At 34.2% G+C, this 16,130-nt stretch overlaps 1 pseudogene; it reads left to right on the plus strand.

Moving 5' to 3' along the window:
• The first annotated feature begins 2,749 nt into the window (after window positions 1-2,749).
• LOC145249096 (5S ribosomal RNA) lies at window positions 2,750-2,866 on the plus strand (annotated as a pseudogene).
• Window positions 2,867-16,130: the final 13,264 nt, after the last annotated feature.

Genomic DNA, 16,130 nt, shown 5'->3' on the forward strand with positions numbered 1-16,130 from the left:
AGGTTTTTTATAAGGGGCGAGAGTCCACAATAACTTAACTTTAATCTTAATTCACGTTAGCTTTTATTTATTTTTTAAGTTGAATCATATTGTGTCGAATAAATTCACCTTATAAATCCACGTTCTTATTAAAGTGAAAGCCCCCCCCCAAAAAAAGTCGGAAGTTTAGACAATTCTCGACACAAATTTTGCATAACTGTTTTTCCTTCTCCACTTGCACGTGACACTCTTTCGAAAATAGATAAATAGATAAATAATAAAAAAACAGAACGTTACTTGTTATTGCGTCAAAAGGAGGAAAAAATCCTGCTCACGTGATTACGTGTCTTTTTAAAAACATTTACATAACATTTTTATTTTTATTTATATATTTGTTCAAGCTTTTTTTGTCAGTGTACTAGAAGGAATTCAGTTGATTACAACCCTTTCTGCGGGTTCTTTACATTACAATAGTACAACCCTGAATCCGACGGCGCAATACTACACCGTTCAATACTGTAAAACTGAAACGAAGCTGTTCTCCTTGAAAAGGACGCCATTTTCTTCTTATGCATATTTATATCGATTCTTTACTTAAAAAAACTGAAGTAATTACGTGTTTACTTTTTTAATATCCCATTTTGCTGTTTCGGATTATTTTACTTAAGTAAGTAAAGCTTCGTTATTTTTCAAAACTGTTTGTGTTTCTTTGTTTTTCGATATTTCGTCGATATTATTTATTAAGAGCTGTTTAGCAGAAAAGCCAACAAACGCCTACTCGAAAAAATAAATATACAAGAAATAAATGTTACCATAGTCAATAAAAGTTCAGTTCATGTTTTTTTTTTGTTTTGAAATAGTTTTTAATGCTCTTTACTTGAAATAATTTCAGCGAACCGAAATTAAAACGAAATTTGAGGCGATAACTACTTAAATGAATTTTTATATAACCTACACCTGCCATAATCGAATATTCCTCAAGCACAAAACAACGGAAAACATTAAAATATGTTTATAAATATTCCTTACGTTGACGGAAGTCTCTTAAATTGTTAACACAGAATGCTTAGGTGCCCCTTCTCCAAATTGAAAACGGGCTCTCCATTTCAAAGTCGCTGCCATTTTGATTGTTTTTTTAAACCTATCATACTTTCATCAATCACAGTCCATTTTCTGTAGGCTGTTTTTGAACATAGTCGACGGCGGGTACTTCTGCTAGTATATATATATATATATATATATATATATATATATATATATATATATATATATATATATATATATAATTTCAACTAGTATCTCTCGCGCTTCGCAGTGGCCTTGTGGTTCGGGTCCTTGCTAATGAAGCTATACATTACTTCTATTGGCGAGGTTCGAGTTTATCGACTGACGTTAATCGAGACACCCTGCACTGATGATTCCCGAAAGGATACAACACTAGTGTCTGTATATATATATATATATATATATATATATATATATATATATATATATATATATATATATATACGTATCATGACTAGGTTTAAGACTTCAATGGCTGGTCTATTCAGTGATAGTTCTTATAGATTGGGGATTATAAATATTGCTTCTTCTCTTTGTTTGTTGTGGCGATTGTTAGGGCTGTTTTTCCCCCGTAACATACAGTTGTGTGCGTCCTGGGTCGTGAAGGGGTTTGTTGGCAGTTTAAAGGCATGGTGTACCTTTCATTTCTCTGTAGACGTGTTCAGGTATCGCTGTGACGTCAACGCCGATGTCCAACTTAAATTTTAGAGGGTTCTGGTTGACGCTTTAATTTTAGAGGGTTCTGGTTGACGCTTAGAATGACTATACGGGATTAGGTTTAGTAATCTAGGAAGGTACCCTATGCGCTGTTGGTCCCGTAGGAGTCATACTGTGGTACTTCGTGTACATTTTTTGCTTTGCAACATTGGCTGTAGTGGCACACGGTTCCACAATGGTAACAGGCAGCTGTTGTAGCAGGACATGTCTGTCTTGGGTAGCGTTTTTCGTTTCCGCATCTTAGGCACCCCGTCTCTGGTTGTCGCGCTCGTGACGAATATATATTTGATTAGCGCCTTGCTATATAGTCCTGTAGATAGTATTCGTGTTGCAATTACGGCAACAAGAGTGATCTCCCTTGGAGCTTGTGGTATACTGTCTCTAATTCTTTTTATTGTCTTTATCTAGTGAGTGGACGCATGCCTCGTCTTCGGTGAGGTGCTTTCCGGCAATCTCAATGAATATTTTTGTTTCTTCACAGCTTTATTTTGGATTGCACGCGTTATGGCACTTTCTAAGTTAAGGTCCGAGATCATTTGTAAGGTTTCGAATAAACTGGGCGTCAAAATCCAATAATTAATCGAACTCTAATGAGGCCATCCTGTGGTCCAAAATCGCATATGCTATACTTTTTAGTTCCGCTACAAATGAATGAATCGACTCACTTTCTTGTTGGAATTAGCTGTTAAATCTAGCTCTCTCATATACTTCGCTTGTGGTAGCTGTAAAATATCTGTTGAACTTTTCTTTGATCGTATTGAATGTTTGAAATTCCTTTGGTAAGAGGTTGAAAATGTCTAGTATATCCCCCGCTTTATACGCTATGCATTAGATTAACGAGTCTATTTGTTTGCTTTCTTGTTGTTTGTCTAATCCAGACACTGTTCGACATCTTAAGGCTATTTTTATTCATTTCACCCATTTTTCAGGTTGGGTGATTCGGTTGCTACTCATTTTGTTGTTTAGTGCATCTCTATTTTTTATCTCGATGTACGGCATAATCACCTTGACACACCGGTTCTCGTCAGATCACCGAAGTTAAGCAACGTTGAGCCTGGCTAGTACCAGATGGGTGACCATTTGGGAATTCTAGGCGCTGTATGTGCTTTCCACTTATCTTGGCATTGTTTCCAGCCGTCCTGAACCTCCACTTGCCACTGGTATTCAACAATGTCGAATCAGGAGAGGTGTGGTTGGATATTGCGCAACTCTTGCCACAAAAATTTCCCGCGCAGGCACCCTTACAGGGGGTATCCATAGTCTGTCAAGACTGAAGGAAGCCTTGATTTTTATCTCGATTGTCGTGCTACTTATGATTTTAAACGTTTCGGTGCGACGTGTCTCGCCATTTTAAAAAATTATTTTTTATTTATTTATTTAAAAAAAATTTTTTAATCCAGCATTTGATTGTTTTTAACGAATGAAGAACATACAAAACATGTGTGTATGAACTGTTGCCAAGATGGCGACCGCCGGGCCCTTTATGATAAAGAAGGAAGTGACTTCATTCAAGGGACGTCAGCCTGTTTTTTAGTCAGATACAACACCGAACATATATATGGAACTCTTTCGAAGTAAGTCGTTGCTATATTAATTTTTTATCTTTTTTTTTTTTTAGATTGAAACGTTAATAACTACATTTTATTTTAGTTTTTAATTTATATTTTTATTTTTTGATTGTTTTATTTAATAATAGCTTTTCTCGTCCATAAATGTTGTTTATAATATCTACTAAGTTGATCTTAAAGATAGCATAGAATCAACAATTATATTCTCTTTACAGACCCCCCCCACTTTCCTTTTATATCGCAATTCCTTAAAACGTCACTAGCTGAAGTTCAGAATACGTTCACGTTTTTTAACGGTTAATTAAAAAAATATATATATATCTGGAACGCTGATGTTTTTAAAGCTAATTTCCCTTCAACAGTTTGCATTTTGGAGATGGAACTCTTTCGAGATAAGTCTTTACTATATTAATTTTAATTTTGATCTCTTTAGATTCAAATGTTAATAACTACATTTTATTTAAGCATTTAATTTATATTTTTATTTTTTGATTGTTTTATTTAATAATAGCTGTCCTCGTCCATAAATGTTGTCTATTATATCATAAAGTTGATTGCATAAATTGATTAGGCAATTGTATTCATTTTCAGTTCGTGAGAGGGGAACCTTTCACCATACTTTCTGTTAAACACGCCAATTGGACTTTCATAAGTACAATACTTAATAAAATATTTTTTTTAATGGAGAGTAGAGAACACGTTGTAGATGCGTTGTCGTCAGCTCCCGTTACTCTCGCTTCTCTTTATTTGTCCCTCGGTCCTCATTTTTTAATGAGTGATTTTTCTGACAAAGGGAGAAGAAAAAGCTGTAATCTAGGTTGGCAGTATTTTGCGCGAACAGCCGCCAGAGATGTCGGAAATTTTCTGTTTCTATGTTTATCTTTGTAGCCATTTCACTAGTAAGGGGGCTAGAGGTAAACGTTTTATCTGGGCTGACGTTATCCGCCTGATAGTCAGGGACCCGAACCTTGGATTAACCACTAAGGAGGCTGTCCTATCAGCAGGTGCAAAGTACTGGAGCTGCGGTATTGCCAGTTGGTGAATGGATTCTGGACCATACAGTGCTGGTGGGGCCTCTCGATGCCACATTTTCTTTTTCTTTTTTTTTTTTTTACACAGTGATCACCACTTATCAAGGCCCGGAAGCCACTCAGGGATAAGGGTTATTGCAAGTACATAAAGTTAGTGAGGAGATTTGCTGAAGTGTTTACTTAAGGGGGCGGTTCATTAGGAATTTGTTAACATTGGACTTGAAGACATCCAAATTGTAGTCCGGAGGGAAGCAGGCAGACGGAACAGAGTTCCACAGGCGTGCAGTTCTAAGAAAGAAGCTTTGTTCATGGAATCCGCGTTTTGATTTAGGCATAGATATAGAGTGGGGGACATTAGTGGGTAATTGTTACGGCTTTACCTTATTATGTGCAAAAAAAAATTCTTCGTTTCTTTTTCTCTCCTAGTTTCCCTCTCTGTCCTGCTCTAAGCAAGTCTGTCGACCTAGTACACAAATTCCAAAACCCCATTGTTGTGTCTGCACAAATAATTAACAAGAACACGAAAGTAAAGGTATACAATGATATATTAGGAAGAAAAGTTATATACATATTTACATGTCTTCAGATATACTTCAGTTGGAGATATTCCGGCAGGTAGCGTGTTGCATGTCTTACTGGAGGCAGCATAGGCAGCCATCTTGTCTATTTGACGGTCGTTGCCGAACTCCCCCGGTATTGGTGATTGATACCTTTATATATCTCACTCACCCGCCTATGTTAATTAGTGGGCGTCTCCACAACACCCATTATGACAAGTTTCAAGAAAAAATACATGATTAAACCAGGATCTCCATCTTCCAACGTAGATCCCCACTATTATGTCTCCTTCTCCAATATCAAGAGTCTACGCTCTAACCTTCCAGAGGTTGAAACCCAACTACAGGAGATTAACAAGACCTATTATTTCTAAGCGAAACTAGCATTGGATAGACTATATCCCTAGATGAGTTCGTAATTAAAGGATACAAACTTAACTTCCAAATCTGACCCCCAATATCGCCATAGGTATGGAATATGTGCCTATATTAAATATGGCTTTCCATGTCGTAGGGACATCTCCAGAGAGGATCCTAACTTACCCTATATGTGCTTCCGGGTTGCACTTGCTCACACTACTGCATTTATATTTACTCTCTATCGCCCCCACAAGAGCGGAGTTACTATCTTTAAAAGCATATCTGAAAAAATTGACCAGTTCCTATCTGCTTATCCTTCAGCTTACATTCACGTAAGTGGATACTTCAATGTTCACAATGTGGAATGGTTAACTCATTCAAAGAAACCGATGATGAGGGGAGGTTGTCATGATTTCTCCATTGTTTATGACCTCACTCAGATTGTTCACGAACCCACCCGTGTGCCCGACACTGACGGCCAGTACGCGAATCTCTTAGACCTTTTCCTCACAACTTGCCCTGAACTATGTTCAGTTTCCGTTTTGTCTCCTCTTGGATCTTCCGACCACTCTTTTGTATCAATTAAGATAAAAATGAAATGTAATAAGTCCTCAGGCGTACCTCTCCATCGTACAGTATATCGATACTCTATGGCTGAGTGGGATAGCTTCCGTACATTTATATCAGATCTACATCCGTGTTCCATGTTTAAAAAGGATGTGTCCTCTAGAGTATCAAACCTGACGGAATTGTAGGTATAGACTATTTCATACTCTCGAAAAAGTTCCAGCAAAAACCTAACCAGTTATGGTTCTCTTCAGAATGTGCTACCGCCATTGCGCACAGAAATCACTTTTTCTATTGCTTCCAACGTAATAGATATATTGAGACTAAAGCCGATTTCAGAACTGCCAGCAACCACTGTAAAAAAGTAATAAAGAATGCAACAGAGTTGTATGCTCAGTCCATCAAGTCCAAAGTAGCTGAGGAGCGGCTTGGTTATCACCAGTTTTGGCAAATAGTTAACAGAATCCTGAACAAAAGCGTGTGCTCTATTCTAACAATCATCAATGGACCTGAGGTAATCTCGTCAGCATCAGACAAAGCCAAACTCTTTACCAAGAACTTTGCAGCTAATTCCCCCCTTTGCGACCAAGGCCGCCAATCCCCAATATTTCCTCCCGTATCAGAAAACACGCTATATGATATAAAAATATCTGTACGTGATGTTACCAAGCTAATCACAAACCTTGATTCCAGTAAAGCAACCGGCCCTGACGGTATTCCAATTATAGTACTCAAAAAACTTCAACCAGAACTAGTGCCCATACTTACAAAAATGTTTAAACGTTGTCTTAAGCAGAATTGCTTGTCATCACTCTGGAAAATCTCATCAGTATCCCCTGTATTTAAGAATCTAGGTGATCGCTCATCTCCTTCTCAGTACACGCCAATAAGTTTCCTGCGCGTTATGAGTAAGTTGCTGGAATCTGTGTTAAATAGAGAAGTAATCAACCATCTCAGCAGAAATAACCTTCTTAGTGACACACAATATGGTTTCCGTTCTGTTAGATCTACAGCATATGTGCTTACAGTTATATCTCATAGGATTAGCGAATCATAACAGAGACAACCTTTCTAGGACAATTGCTCTTGACATATCGAAGGCGTTTGATAGGGTATGGCATAAAGGTTTATTTCACAAGACATCTAACTACGGTATAGCTGGAAATGTCTTCTCAATTATTAAATCATTTCTCTCTGATAGGTTCATAAGAGTAGTTGATGCGCAAAAAATCAGAAGTTCACAGTATTAATGCTGGAGTCCCTCAGGAGTCCATCCTGGGCCCATCTCTTTTCCTGATCTACATTGATGATCTTCCAAATAACATCCTTACATCATTCGTAGACATTTATGCTGATGACACTAATATCTATGGTATCACATCTAAGACCGAAACGACCAAGTTATTTCCGAATCTCTCTCCTCTAATCTTGTGCACGTGATACAATATGAAAAGAGGTGGTGTGTTACTTTTAATGCATCTAAAACCAAGCTTTTATCTTTACATCATCAACGTTCTGATCCCCATCTGGCAGCAATTGAAATGAATGGCTCTCGTCTTGGGGAGGCTTCATGTTTAGACAAGCTTCTGGGCTTGACCTTTACTCCTGATCTGAAATGGAAGACCTACATCAAATCTGTTGCCAAGGATGCTGGGAAAATGGTGGGATCCTTCTATCGATCCAGTAGATATCTAACTGCTGATGCAATTCTCTATCTATATAAGAGCCAGGTACGTCCAAGGATGGAGTGCTGCTGCCACATCTGGGCAGGAGCTGCTAGAAAGGACTTGTCCTGCCTTGATAGAGTTCAAAATAGACTTCGTAGCCTCGTTGGAGATGTCCTTTTCTCTTCCTTGCAACCTCTTTCTCACAGAAGAGATGTTGCGTGTTTGTCTCTGTTTTATCCTTTTTTTCATGGAAATTGTTCGACTGAGCTTCAATCTATTGTCCCCCCTCGCCAAACTTTCACAAGAAACACCCGTTTAGTTGAAAACACTATCAATAATTTCCCCCACTCTTTATCTGTGCCTAAACCTAAACGTAAATTCCATGAACAAAGCTTCTTTCTTAGAACTGCACTACAATCTGGATGTCTTCAAGTCCAACGTAAACAAGTTCTTGATGAGCCGTTCCACTTAAGTTAACAAATTTTCCGAATTTCCATTACTAACGATTACTATATTGTCCAATTGACTACTGTACACTCTTAACCCTTATTCTCGAGTGGTCTCTGGGCCTTGATAAGTGGTGATGAACCGTCCCACTAAGTAATCGAATTTACAAAATTTTCACTACTTATGATTACTACGCTATAATCCTAATGTATGCCCATTAATCCTTATCCCCGAGTGGCCTCCAGGCTTGATAAGTGGTGACTTCTTTGTAAAAAAAAAAAAAAAATTTTAAATACAAAATAAATATAATAATGCTTTTTACGTGATGAATACCGGCGAATGAGTTACGGGTACTGCTGGACCGTGTCCCGTATACATTACAAGCCTATTATCTAACTTGTAACTATCTCTTGCATCGTTCACTTAGAGTATTAAACGCTTTTATATTTGTATGTTGGTTGTGCGAGTTATTATTGCGGATAACATTCATGGCCTTTGTTTAATACTCAGAGACAATGGATATTCTCTGTAAAAGTGACTGCGCATGGAATTGGGAAGCAAATGTTGTGCAATCGTCAATCACACTTCTGAGTATGCACTGCTTGATTCTAGTGGCAAGGAGAAATCCAGGACGGCTGGAAACAACGCTGAGATAAGCAGAGAGCGCATACAGCACCTGGTACTTTCATATAGTCACCTATTTTTATACTGACCGGTCGTAACATGTTTATTATTCAAACGAATACAATTTTTGCATTTGCTATCTTTCATTTTTCTGTCTTGACAGAGTACAGATGCGACTTCGAAATCTAGTGGGAAATAATCTCTTATCTCTCCCTTACAAACCTTTTCTCACAGAATAGACCATTGCTAGTCTTTCTCTACCCTATCGTTATTTCCACAGTAGATGCTCGCCTGAGCTCCGATCTTAAGTTCCTCCGTGTAAGATATTAGCAGTTAAAACTCATATTTTTATCACAACGAAAAAAAAAACCCAAAACATTCTTATCTCCCTCCATGCATTTAGTGCCAGACAGAATTTATATGGACAGACATTCTTTGCAAGATTAGTCACAGAGCACGTTGCCGTTGGACTACTTCCCTGTTGATTATAACTTGGTCATCTTTAAATTCAATGACATTTTTTTTCTAATGAGCAAAAGGAATCAATCACATTTATATCATTAACCTATATTAGTATCCCATAATATTCTTCATCTTTCGACTGACAATCATTCTCGCTTATATTCATCCTCATCTTCGTATGACTCTTTGCCTTGATATTAGGTGCCTTTAATAAGTTTCAAGACTTCTTTTGTTCTGGCAGTTAAAATTGCAGACTTTTGAAAATTCAGTATGTTACTGCTATACATTTTATGAGATGACTGACCAATTTTTAGGATTTCAGGTTCAAATAAACAGCTACAACAAGAATTGGAATACACCCTACTCAAGCCTGATAGTCACAGCTGGTGAATTTCCAAAATGCAATCTGGACGTGGGGGCACTTTAGAAGAATGATATTCAATGACATTCTGTTTTTAACTTGGAGAAAAATGCCATAGAAACGTATGGAATTCTTCAGACTGCTTTTGGACCATCTTGCATGAATCGAGGATAAGTTTTTGAGTGGCATAAGAGATTCAAGGAAGACAGGGTGTCTGTAAGAGATGATGAGAGGTTTGGGTGGAGTCAGAAAGTCGGAACACCAGAGTTGATTAGCCAAATAAAGAATTCCATGGATAATGACCGTCGTGTGTCTGTAGCAACAATAAGCTGACAATTTGATGTCAGTGGGGGAACTGTACAACAATTATTCGCGGGGAACTGAAGATACGGAAGATTTGTGCAAAGTTTGTCCCAAGAGTGCTCCATCCTTGTCACAAACTATTTGATCAAGATCGGCATCAAGACAGTTCCTCACCCTCCCTATAGTCCAAACCTTGCTCCCTATGACTTTTGGATGTTACCTAAGCTAAAAAGAAAAACAACAAAAAAAAAAACAAACAAACTTAGAGACTGTCGTTATGAGATAATTGGGGAGATGGAAGAGGATGTGACGATATCATTGACACTCTTACACACGATGACTTCCATGGAGCCTCCCAGAAGTTGTTTGAAACGGTGCATTGCAGCCGGAGGAAATTAATTCGAAGGGGATGTGTTTCATGTGTGTACTATCAATAAAAATGCTCATACAAAAATGTCTGGAAACTTATTGAAGGCACCTCGTAACTGCTGACTATGACAGTGAAGAAAGGTAAATCACCGGTTTTGGTGTCGAACGCTTTTTACATCATTGTTTAATGTTTAGCCACTACTTCTAAAAGGAAATGACGATCGTCGCCTCATCTGTTTCAATACGATCGCAGTCACGCCGCCCACGTGTTCGGTGAATTATTCAATGAATTCATTCGATTCTTTATTCATTCACGCTTTCTCAGTCACTTTGCAGATACCGATAATATTTCTACAACTGCTTCTAAATAGTAACGATCAAAATAACGTCGATTAAAAATGCTAGTAAATAAGAGAAACATCTGTTAAATATTTAAATAACCTGCATGGGATAGTACAAATCTCATATATATATATATATATATATATATATATATATATATATATATATATATATATATATATATATATATATATATATGTATATATATATAACTATATATATATATAGTTATATATATAGTTATATATAGTTATATATATAACTATATATATATATAGTTTTATATATATAACTATATATAACTATATATATAGTTATATATATATAACTATATATATAGTTATATATATATATAACTATATATAACTATATATATAACTATATATATAACTATATATATATATATATATATATATATATATATATATATACGTGTGTGTGTGTGTGTGTGTGTCTATATATATATGTGCTAGTTGGCCATTGACCCTGAAAAAGGGTTCATTCGTCCTTTGTGTGTTGGGGTGGAGAGGGCTCCCGTAAGCCACGGTGAAGGCAACCTTTCTAGGAGAAGCAAATCTCTGATTTAAAAAATCATAAAGCGGGAGACCAGTACCCGCATTAAGCTGGTCTGCAGTTTAACTTGTTGCTGGCTATCTTGCTCTTGCTTGTTGCTGGATCTCAACATTTTGAACCGAGAGAGAGACTTAGTGGGGTACAAGCTAAGACTCTGTAACATCATCTGTGTATAGATACTCCCTCAGGCATTTGTCTATTAAAATGGTCCTGTGGCGATGGAAGTCATTTTTGGGCTCATGGACTTAAAGTGTCTGAGGGAGTGGCACTCGTCTGACAAGGTGTTACAATCATGAGATGGCTCGTGTTGCCGAGTTCGAATCTGTCGACTGGTGTTAATCGTGACACCCTGCACTGAAGATTCCTGAAAGGATGAAACACTAGTGCCTGTAGTTATTTAATTATTATAGTAAAATATATATATATATATATATATTCGGATTTGTCATCGAATGAGCTTTCCTGTACGCTGATATGTTATTCGCGGTTTGTTTTTATTCTTTTCCTCGTTTCCTCTATTTTTCACATGTTTTAACAGACATTAATCTCTTTTTTTTTCTTTTTTTTTTTTGCAATCTATGACTAACGATCATAAATTGATGTTTCGTTTAATGCCTTAACCAGCAAATTTTAGCTCTGCTATAATTATAATTTGCTAATTTCTTTCTGTCCTCTAATGAGAAGGAAAGCAAGAATAACATTCTTTGAAACTCCGTGGAATAAGGATTTAGCAAAATTGCTTGTGGAGTATTCCTATTTACAAATGCCTCCCCACGGGACATAGTTAGACAATAGGATCGTTTTTTTAACGTGGAGAAAAGGAAAAAAAATTAAAATTTGTCTCAGTCGTGAAGGACTTCTCCACTGACAGAGAACAACAAATTGAAGTGCGGCATCTGAAGAACAGATACTACACTGTGATCGAATAACAAATGTAATTCTAAATTTTAATTTACAGTTTTAATTTCTTTTCTTTTATAACAAGGTCTAATCTCTATTGTGTTTGTATTGAGCTTTTTATTTGGTTGGAATTAATATATTGATATATAAATAATGGTATTTATATTAGAATGAAGTTTGATCTTGCTTGTATCGGATGAACATTTAATTCCAATTGCATTGCTTGTTTCTTGTATATACATACATACATACATACACACACACACACACACATATATATATATATATATATATATATATATATATATATATATATATATATATATGTATATATGTATATATATCTGTGTGTGTGTGTCTGTGTGTGTGTGTGTGTTCACTAGGAGTTTTCTACACAGGCCATCATCATCGAAGACTTTTCTGTGAGAACAATCTATGGTGTTCTCTGGAGTCTGAGTGATAGCATGTCTCCCCAGATTTTCAGTACTCTCTACCTCTTTTGATAATATTTTGCAAATTAATTTACGTGACCACAACAGCCGCGTACCATCGATTCCTCGTTAAGAGTGACCATTACTTTTTTAGGGGGTCAATAAGCCCGCCCAAGGTCCCAGTCTTCTTTGCACTCATCCAGTGCAGGTCTGGTTAGTGCTTTCTCTCATCGATCTTTCCATCAACCTTGACCCTCGTGTGATATTAGTTGATCCCGTTACTTTTTTATGAAGGGTCCCGGTTTACTTACAGTTGTACAATTTCAATTTTTTGGATTCCATGTAGTGTTTTTTTTTTTCGTCTTTTAATTTTGTAGCAGTTTCTCTTTGTCCGGCAAGCGCCTGTGGCTCATGTGTATTAGTCAACGCATTTATTATTATTATTATTATTATTATTATTATTATTATTATCATTATTATTATTATTATTATTATTATTTTTATTATTATTATTATTATTATTATTATTATTTTTATTATTAATATAATCATTATTTTTTAATTATTATTATTATTATTTTTATTTTTATTATTATTATTATTATTATTATTATTATTATGATTATTTTTATTATTATTATTATTATTATTATTATTATTTTTATTATTATTATTATTATTATTTTTATTATTATTATTATTATTATTATTTTTATTATTATTATTATTATTATTATTATTTTTATTATTATTTTTATTATTATTATTTTTATTATTATTATTATTATTATTATTTTTATTATTAATATAATCATTATTTTTTAATTATTATTATTATTATTATTATTATTATTTTTATTATTATTATTATTATTATTATTATTATTATTATTTTTATTATTAATATAATCATTATTTTTTAATTATTATTATTATTATTATTATTTTTATTATTATTATTATTATTATTATTATTATTATTATTATTTTTATTATTAATATAATCATTATTTTTTAATTATTATTATTATTATTATTATTATTATTATTATGATTTTTATTATTAATATAATCATTATTTTTTAATTATTATTATTATTATTATTATTATTATTATTTTGATTATTAATATAATCATTATTTTTTAATTATTTTTATTATTATTATTATTATTATTATTTTGATTATGATTTTGATTATTATTAATGTTTTTATAATTATTTTTATTTTTATTATTTTTAGTATTATTTTTATATTCTTTTTATTATTATTATTTTTTTAATTATTATTATTATTATTATTATTATTATTATTATTATTATTATTGTTATTATTATTATTATTATTATTACTTCATGTATCCATATGTTATCATCATTATATCTTATGAATCTGGAGATTCTATTATTAGCACTGGTTTATCTAGTATTTTTCGAGCCAGAATTCTTTATGGAGGAACACATGAAGGTTGCCAACATTCTAAATGAAAGTGATTTCTGTGGAACGAACTGGATTCGAAATTGGAACACCCAGGTCGTCAGTCCGTGTCGTTAACCACCGTCCCTTCCCTCCACATGTTATAGGGAAATATAATATTTTATGTATCGATTTTCAGTAATTACTTCAAAAGTGCTCAATACATGAGTAGAGCTAGGTAGTAAGTTATGCCATAAATGTTTCTTCATAACTTGCTACACACATAAATGCACTTAAATAGGCGGTTAGAATCTTTTAAAAAATCTCGGTTGAAATGTATGAGATGGCGGGTGAATGTCTGACATCCGGCAGGATGCCCTACCCCAAGCTAGAATAAAATAATGAGAAAAAATATGTGTGTTTGTGAGTGTGTGTGTGTGTGTGTGTGTGTGTGTGTGTGTGTGTGTGTGTGTATTTGCATGTGTGTGTGATTTATTATACGGATTTTTTTTTTAAATCTCTTTATTTAATTTCGTTTCTTTCCGTTCTTTTCAACCGCTTCAATATTATTTCATTTTCGCCGATTTTTTTTACTTTATTTGCCACCTGTCTACAAAGACGTGTGTCGCCTCCGCAAAAGATTCCGATTCACAGAACAACAGATAATCAGTGTAATTCTTCTTCTTCTTCTTCTTCTTCTTCTTCTTCTTCTTCTTCTTCTTCGTCCTCGTCGTCCTCGTCGTCCTCGTCGTCCTCGTCGACGACGTCTTCTCGTGATTCCAAAGACGCAATGCGTGGGCAGACAACTAGAACTGGATGATGTCAGAGAAAAAAAGAAAAAGAAAAAAAAAATGCGTGGGGACTTCCCCTCGCCTAATGAGCAACCCACGCTAAAATGGATGCGCGCGCAAGTACGGCTTTCCCCGATTAATGTATGTATATTCCGACTATCGATAAACTCGAAAATATCGCAGATATTTGAGGAAACCACCTAGATAGGAAAAGCAGATGCATATATGAACGCGGAAATGATAAACCAGAGCATACGTCCATTACATCTGCGCGATTAGTGATGAAAATGTTATTTCAAATGTAATCCTTACAAGTACTATTTTTAATTGAAATGCTACAGACAAAAGATTTGAAGCTTCTACACTATTGGGACGAAATTTCGGAAATCGTAATAATGAATTTCACATGAAAACAATGGTATTTACATATTCCTCGCATTTTCAAGATGATTATATATATATATATATATATATATATATATATATATATATATATATATATATATATATATATATATGTATATATATATATATATATATATATATACTAGTTTATTGTTATATAAACATGCTCACATCCCGCTGCTACAAATAGCCACTTGTTTCAATCAAACAACAGATATCATCAGGCAGCGACTTGACTATTCAAAAGTTCAATGAATCTCAATGAACTTTTGAATAGTCAAGTCGCTGCCTGATGATATCTGTTGTTTGATTGAAACAAGTGGCTATTTGTAGCAGCGGGATGTGAGCATGTTTATATAACAATAAACTAGTATTATCAGCTCTTTTTATTGAGCACTATCTAACAACCTCGTTGAATTCATTAGTCCATTACTTTTGAATATAAAAAACCCGAGTATATATATATATATATATATATATATATATATATATATATATATATATATATATATATATATATATATATATATATAAATTGACGAAAATCGACAAGGTAGAAAATTATTTATTAAAGAAAATGAAAAATAGAATAATCGTAAGACACAGGAGTGTTCAAAGGGGAGGTAATTTTCCGTTTTGATATAAACAAGATGGCGGCAATTTTTCACCTGCTAACAAGATTAAAGTTGTTTTGTTTAATAATTCAGTAATATTCAAGTAATTTCGACTGCATAATTTGGAAGTTACTATTGTAATTTATTAGAATTGACAAAAAAATAAATAAATAAATAAATCAGTTGAAATCATTGTTTTTTTTGTTTTTTTTTTTGCTGAAAACTACATTTCTCGACTACAAAATCTCGTCCCAATTCTGCAGAAGCGCCAAAGATTTTTTTTGTTAATTGAAACGTTACAGAACGCCAAAAAAATATTTCTAATTTAAATGTTACAGACGGACAAGAACACGGTTTCTGATTGAAACGTTACACAATGACGAAAACATTATTTCTAATTGAAACGTTACAGACGGACGAAAATACTTAAGAAGAAAGTAATGCCTGGGAAGATGGTGTCATAACGAACAAACATATACTACACTAACTCCCAAGTAGTTTAACTGGGGAATAGTCTTATAATAACCGAACATCAACTACACTATCAGTCGTATTGTCGAGTTAAAATAATGCACATATCA

This window comes from Euprymna scolopes, chromosome 27 (genome assembly GCF_053919585.1).
Source record: "Euprymna scolopes isolate OS-2025 chromosome 27, ASM5391958v1, whole genome shotgun sequence".
NCBI lineage: Eukaryota > Metazoa > Mollusca > Cephalopoda > Sepiida > Sepiolidae > Euprymna > Euprymna scolopes.